Source organism: Cannabis sativa, chromosome 6 (assembly GCF_029168945.1).
Source record: "Cannabis sativa cultivar Pink pepper isolate KNU-18-1 chromosome 6, ASM2916894v1, whole genome shotgun sequence".
Taxonomy (NCBI): domain Eukaryota; kingdom Viridiplantae; phylum Streptophyta; class Magnoliopsida; order Rosales; family Cannabaceae; genus Cannabis; species Cannabis sativa.
This window is the reverse complement of record NC_083606.1, coordinates 6,901,923-6,909,152: the sequence shown is the minus strand read 5'-3', so window position 1 is coordinate 6,909,152 and position 7,230 is coordinate 6,901,923. Positions and strand designations below refer to the sequence as shown.

The window sequence follows — 7,230 nt, the reverse complement described above, 5'->3', positions numbered from 1 at the left end:
AATGACCATGAGGTCTAGATTTTATCTATTTTAATATAAAACTACGCTTGTTTCTCAAAAAAAAAAAAAAGAGTGGGTCATTTTTCTTACGTTTATATTTGTCACTCTCTCATTTCTCATTTTTAACTCTCATTCTCTCTCTCACTCTCAGCTCAATTCTCATTCTCACTCTCATTTCTTCTACTCTCATTTTTCTTTCTAAGATCTGATTTCAAAACGTTTTCTTTCTTCTTCATTTCTTTCGTAAAATTATATATAAACATAAAAAAGCAAAAAAAAAAAAAAAATTGTTCTATTTATTTCTTTGTTCTCTTAATTTGTTTTGTCGTGAAAGAAAAGCTTTAAAAAAAAAAAAAACAACCAGCGTGTCCTCTCCTCTGTTTGAAATGAAGAATCTTAGTGTGTAATTTAGTACTTCAGTCGCTTTTGATTAATCTCATTCAAAAAAAAAAAAAAAAGAAAAAAAAAACCAGTGTGTCCTCTCCTCTGTTTGAAATGAAGAATCTTGGTGTGTAATTTAGTACTTTAGTCGCTTTTGATTAATCTCATTCAAATAAATAAAAAAAGAAAAAAAAACCAGTGTGTCCTCTCTTCTGTTTGAAATGAAGAATCTTGGGGCTCGTTTGGAACGTCGTATTAGGTCGTATTGTATTGTATTGTATTATATTAAATTGTATTTTATGCAATATTTTTATGTAAAACTATATGTGGTATTAACTTGTATGGAGACCTAAATATATAATATTTTAGTATAAATTAAAGTTTAATATAGTATTATATAAAAATATGATATATAATCCAATTCAATATAATACAATACAATACAATACGACCTAATACGGCATTCCAAACGAGCCCTTGGTGTGTAATTTAGTACTTCAGTCGCTTTTGTTTAATCTCATTCAAAAAAAAAAAAAAAAAAGAAAAGAAAAGAAAAAGAAAAACAATGATCTTTTCCAAAGTTAAGGATTTTGTGTTTTATTCTTAAAGAAAAGAAAGAAAAAAAGATTTTGGTTGTTATTTTGTTTAGTGTCATTCATTTCATTGTTGAACCTTTTCCTTAACGTAAAGGAGAGAGAGATCTAGCCTTTAATAAGTTGTGTTTTGATTCTGCAAAGACCAATTCCTGTCCTAACCATTAAAAGGTACATTTTTTGTTTTACTCCTTTAATCCTTTTTAGTTTTACTATCTCTACTAAACCATTCTACTCTTTCTTTTTTCCAAAGGTAGCATTAAAATTGGTTGCTTTGCTTGAGATAATTGTTCTCTTATATGTGGTCAAGTCAACGCAGCAAGCGTGAACCAGTTGATGAGCTGACCATAAATCACATGGCTTGGGTAATTTCACTAACTATTCTTTTCATTTTCTTTTTAATAATAAAAAAATGAATTTACCGTGCAGAATATGTGATTGAAGTAAAGATGTAGTTTTGGTTACATATTTATTTGGGAAATTTTTAAAAATATTTATTTTATGTTTTATTTAGAATTTTACTGCTTAAAATTTTTTATTACACAAATAATTTTGTAAAATTTTAAAATTATAAAAATGTACTTTACTTAAACAAAAAAAAAAAGAAATTAAATTTCACAACAATTATAAATAAACTATAAAATAACTAAAAAAAAAATTAAAAACGTATTTTTATAAATAAATTATAAAATATAGTTTAATATTTTGATTGAAATTGTATTTTTATAAATAAAAGATTTTAAAAAATAAAAGTTTGTGTTAACTATATATTTTTGTAATTTTTTTTTAAAATTTTTGGCAAATATTCTATTTATTATTATTTTGTTTGGTATTGTCAGGTTCTTTCACTTTAACTTGTGCTTTACTTCAGATCTGCTTGGCTCCTTAATATATAAGTTTCATTTCAATCATAGGTTAGTAATATCATTTTATTTTATTTGTTTCTTTTACTCCTTTTTACTATCTCTACTAAACCATACTATATATTTTTTTTTCTTAAAATTAAAATTGTCAAAATGAAAAATTGGTTGCTTCAGAGAAGTGGTCCCTTATGTGTGGTCAAGTCAACGTCAAGAAGTGTGAACCAATTGATGAAGTAATCATAAATCACATGGCTTGGGTAATTTCACTAACTCTTTCTTTCTTTTTCTTTTTTATTTACTGCATGTGATTAAAGTAAAGATGTACAGTTTTAGTTACTTTACATATTTATTATAATTATTTAGTTTGGTATTGACAGGTTCTTCCACTTTAACTTGTGCTTCACTTCAGATCTGCCTAACTCTTGATCCTAAATATATAAGTTTCATTTTAATCATAGGTTAGTAATATTATTTTATTTATATATGTATTCACAACAGAGAAAGAAGGTCCACTACTCCTACCTACTGTCCAAAATAGTGACATTAAATTATGAAAAATTTAAGTTGTGCACTTTATACTAAAAATAATTATGAATTTTAGAGTGCGTTTGGTAATATTTTTTTAATTAATTTTTTGTTTTTAAAATTAAAAAAGTGAAAATATTTTTCAAAATCATGTTCTATAAAATTGTTTTTACTTTTCAATTTTTTAATTAAGAATCTAAATATTAAAAACAAAAAAAAAAATTACTTTCAAAATTTTTTTAAACAACTTTTTTCTAAATCAATATTTTGGACTCCGACCCTAACTTGGACCTTGGGACCCGGAATCGGACCACGGCCCCGGCCCCTGACTCAAATCTAAACTGGACTTAAATAAAATTAAAAAATAAAAATAAAATTGAAAGTTATAGAACACACTTTTATTTTTTGTTTGAAAAATATAAGTGGTTATCAAACACATTTTTATTTATTAAAAATACAAATTTTACTTTTATTTTTTGTTTTTAAAATTAAAAAAACAAAAAGATTACCAAGCGCTTAAGGACTCTTATGTAAATATTAAATAACTTAAATAATCAATATTTAAATTTTAATAACTTTGTTATAATACCTAAATATATTTTTTATTCAATCCGTGTATCTTATTTATTATTTTTAGACATTAAATTTATTTTCTTATTTGCATTTTATTGTTAATTGATTAATTATTTTTTGCTTATTTTGTATGACAATAGGTGGACTGGTGGTGTGAATAAAGTGAGTATTCAATCAGTGATCTTTTGGTGTTTGATGGAAGACTGAACTACAAATTTCAATTTACTTAGTGGTAATTAATCTTTATCAGTTTAGTTGCTAAATATTTTATAATATTTAATTTTTTATATGCAAACTAATAAGTAGTTAAGTGATTGTGTTAATTTTTATTATACATGATTATATATTAGACTTCAAAGAGTACAAAATATGTTCCAAAAAAATCCAATTTTGGGGTTATAAGCATAGGGTTAATAGTTTCACACTTCTCCTCACAAAAAAAAGGTTTCAAGTTCGAATCCCCTCTCAATATCAAAAAGAAAAAAAAAAGCGCAATTTTGAGGAGGATAGAAGAAAACAACATGAATTGAATATGACTTAAAAGAAGCTGAAGGCTTATTTTAAAAGCAAAAAAGAGAAAGGTATTTGGTAAATGGTATACATACAACAATATAATGAGAAAGGTCCTAGAGGATTAAGCTAATAAGGAGGGACTCTCTATAGCCTGATGATAAGATAAATTTTGATTTGGATGCATATCAAGATTCAATCTCACAATGTACTTACTCAAAATGTGGGTTTGAGATCTATATGATTAAAATGTGTATTAACATTTTGTTATAGATTTTTTTTTTTATGAAGAAAATTAGTTTTATTGAAATCAAAGATCAGTAATATAAACTAAACAAACATTAAGTGGAACAATAAACTGCACAAAACTACAATCAACTAATTAAATATCTACTTTTGTTTAATATATTTTCCTTGTTTTGGTATTGCCAATGCTAGGTTGGACTTTGATTTGTGCCTTCATTGTGGCTCTGTTTCTGAAGATATAAGTTTCAGTTCCACGCATAGGTTAGATCATTTTATTAATGCTTCAAATTATTTTATTAAATCGTGTATTTTGAACTTGTGTGTTTCGTTTATAAATTTGACTCTCACAAAAATAATATAGTTATATAATTTATTTATATCAGATTGAGGAGAGTGCACATAACTTGAAAAATGAACTTTTTATGCAAATAATTGCTTATATGCCTATGATGCTACATAATACTTATAACATAAACATTAAAAGTGATGCAGCATATTAGAATGGTGAGCTATGCTCAAGCTAAATCTGTGTCAGCAAAAGGGGATAACCTCTAAAATAAGAAACTATTGTGTTTGCGGTGCGGGCAGTGTATTTTTTTTGGCTATTTTTTCAACAATTTCTCAAACCTTGATCACACCACAAGATCTCAAAACTACAAACACTAAAATGTGGTGCAGTGTGGTGCGATGTGTTAGAGATAGGTTATATTAGCCTTGTTCGTTAGCAAGTTCGTTAATAACTAATCTAGTTGGTTTATGTTAAATTAACTATAATCACAGTTGTTAGCTTTCTTGTTACTTTTCTATGAATTTTTGTAATTATTTTTAGCTTTCTTTTTTAGCTGATTTATTTAGTTTTGTATAAATACGATTCTCTTTGTAATTCTCATCAGACAATCAAATGCAATTTCTTTCATCTCTTTTCAAAATTTTTACATGGTATATGAGCTAATTTCTTTTTATGAAATGGCTGAATCTTTCGGGGGTGGCCCTAGCGATTCTTCCAAGTCTGCTACTCTAGGCCTCACAACTTCTGTTCCTAAAACTTCTCTAGTTACATTTTCTCATTCTCTCTTAATTTGTTTGGATAATCCCAACTATCTCCCATGGCGGCACCAGATCTTTGCTGCTATCAAGGCGAGTCTACTCGAAAAGTATCTTAATCCAGTTCAAACTCCTCCGCAATTCCTCAACATGTGCTAACAGAGTGAGTCCAGAGTATGATGGGACCAGCAGGATTGTTGTGATCGAAGATCACCTTTGCAATCGAGATTGAACACTAGGAATTAAAGACAAAGATTAACACAACTAACAGCAGCAATGCTGCAGCAATGTTCCAGCAATGCTGGTACAAAACCAGTCAAGAACTAATGAACAAAATTGATGAACAGATTGAATAATCTTGAATTGTTTTATTAATCTTGGAGAGAATTACAATTAGAGAGTATGTACAAGGCTTAACTAAAAAATGAGTTGACAAGCTATTTATACAAGCTGAAAAATAAAAAGGACAAAAATGCAAAACTGTCAAAAATTAACAGTTAACAGAATTAACTGTCAAAACCGAACAACCAACTAACTAACTCCTAGTTTGCACGTGTGAATTTGGTTTGCATGTGACAGATCATAAACAACAAATCCTCCTTGATCTGACACAAATAACCAAAAGGATCAACAGAAAATTGAACCCCATAAAACCTGGTCAGAATTAATCTCAGCCTGCAATGTTAAGTAGATCGAGGCAGTGTTTGAATTTGGCATGAGGCACTGCCTTGGTGAACATGTCTGCAGGATTGTGATTAGTATGGATTTTCTGAACTTGAACTTCCTTGCTTGAGATTATGTCCCTAATGAAGTGCACCTTAATGTCAATATGTTTTGATCTCTCATGAAACATAGGGTTCTTCATTAGGTGAAGAGCACTCTGATTGTCACAGAATACAGTGACATTTTTAGTCTCGAAACCCATCTCCTTTGCTAGACCCTTTAGCCAAATTGCTTCTTTGATTGCCTCAGTAGCAGCCATGTACTCAGCTTCTGTTGAGGACAATGCTACAACCTTTTGAAGGTTTGCCTTCCAACTCACACATCCTCCTTGCATTGTGAAAACATAGCCAGTAATAGATCTTCTTGTGTCAATGCAGCCTGCATAGTCTGAGTCAACATATCCTGAAACTTGAATTTCTGAATTGTAGCTTTTGCTGTAGGTGAGGCCTAGGTTAAGAGTGCCTTTGATGTATCTCATAATCCCCTTCAGTGCATCCCAATGCTTCTCTCCTGGGTCTGCAATGAACCTACTCACAATGCTCATTGCATATGCTATGTCTGGCCTGGTACAGACCATAGCATACATTAAACTTCCAACCCCACTGGCATATGGAATTGAATCCATTAGCTCTTTGTCTTGCTCTGTTTTGGGTGCTTGATCTTTAGACAGTTTGAAGTGAGCAGCTAATGGAGTTGACACAGGTTTTGAGCTGTCCATCTTGAACTTCTGCAGTACCTTTCTAAGGTAATTTCCTTGTGTCAAAGTTAGGGACTCAGGTCTATTCCTTCTTATTTCAATTCCTAGGATTTTCTTAGCCTTTCCTAGATCTTTCATCTCAAATTCTGAGCTTAGAAGTGCCTTCATTTCTTTGATTTCACTCTTGCTTTTCCCTATCAGCAGTATGTCATCAACATACGGGAGAAGAAAGAGTGTATCATTGAAGTAAACACAAGGGTCATAGGCACTTTTAGTGAAACCACTTTTCAGCATGAAATCATCAAACATGAGATTCCATTGCCTAGGAGCTTGTTTCAACCCATACAAGGACTTCTGTAGCAAGCATACTTTGTCCTTGTCTTCATCAAACCCCTCTGGTATCTTCATGTAGATGGTTTCATCTAATTTTCCATTGAGAAAAGCAGTCTTCACATCCATTTGCTCGATTTCTAGATCTTCAGATGCAGCCTTGGCCATTATTGCTCTAATTGAAGCCTGCTTCACAACAGGTGAGAAAATTTCATTGAAGTCTACCCCTTCTCTTTGAGTAAACCCCTTTGCCACAAGTCTAGCCTTATATCTCTTGCAATCATCACTTGACAGACCCTCCTTTTCCCTAAAAATCCATTTGCAACTAACCAGTTTGCATCCTTCTGGTTTTCTGACAACAGTCCATGTTTTATTCTTTAACAAGGATTGTTTTTCTTCATCAATGGCCTGCAGCCATTTGTCTTTATTCTTGCAGTTTATGGCTTCATCATAGGTTGCAGGTTTAGCATTTTCTATTTTCACTAGCTATGGTTAAAGCATATGCAGTGTAATCTGCAAATCCAAACCTAGCTGGTGCTCTTGATTCCCTTCTAATTCTGTCTCTGGCAAGCTGATAGTTGTCAAGTGAGCTATCTTGTTGCTGATCAGTTTCTTCTTCAACTTCCTGATCAGTATTTTCACTGGTTCTTGCATCTGATCTGACTTCAACATGAACCTGTCTAGCCTCAGTGCTAGTTTCAGCTTTGTCTTCTGGTTTCATGGCTATTGCCTTTTCATTAAAAAC

At 30.6% G+C, this 7,230-nt stretch overlaps 1 long non-coding RNA gene across 2 annotated transcripts; it reads left to right on the top strand.

Annotated features, from left to right (window-relative positions):
• The first annotated feature begins 810 nt into the window (after positions 1–810).
• On the top strand, positions 811–4,825 carry LOC133038738 (uncharacterized). Of its 2 annotated transcripts, XR_009688254.1 has the most exons (8): positions 811–1,145; positions 1,228–1,339; positions 1,814–1,888; positions 2,012–2,094; positions 2,215–2,295; positions 3,076–3,167; positions 3,884–3,952; positions 4,811–4,825. It is a non-coding gene; the product is annotated as an uncharacterized LOC133038738 (long non-coding RNA). The 2 variants fall into 2 exon arrangements; XR_009688255.1 differs by lacking the exons at positions 2,215–2,295; positions 3,076–3,167 and having other exon boundaries at positions 839–1,145.
• Positions 4,826–7,230: the final 2,405 nt, after the last annotated feature.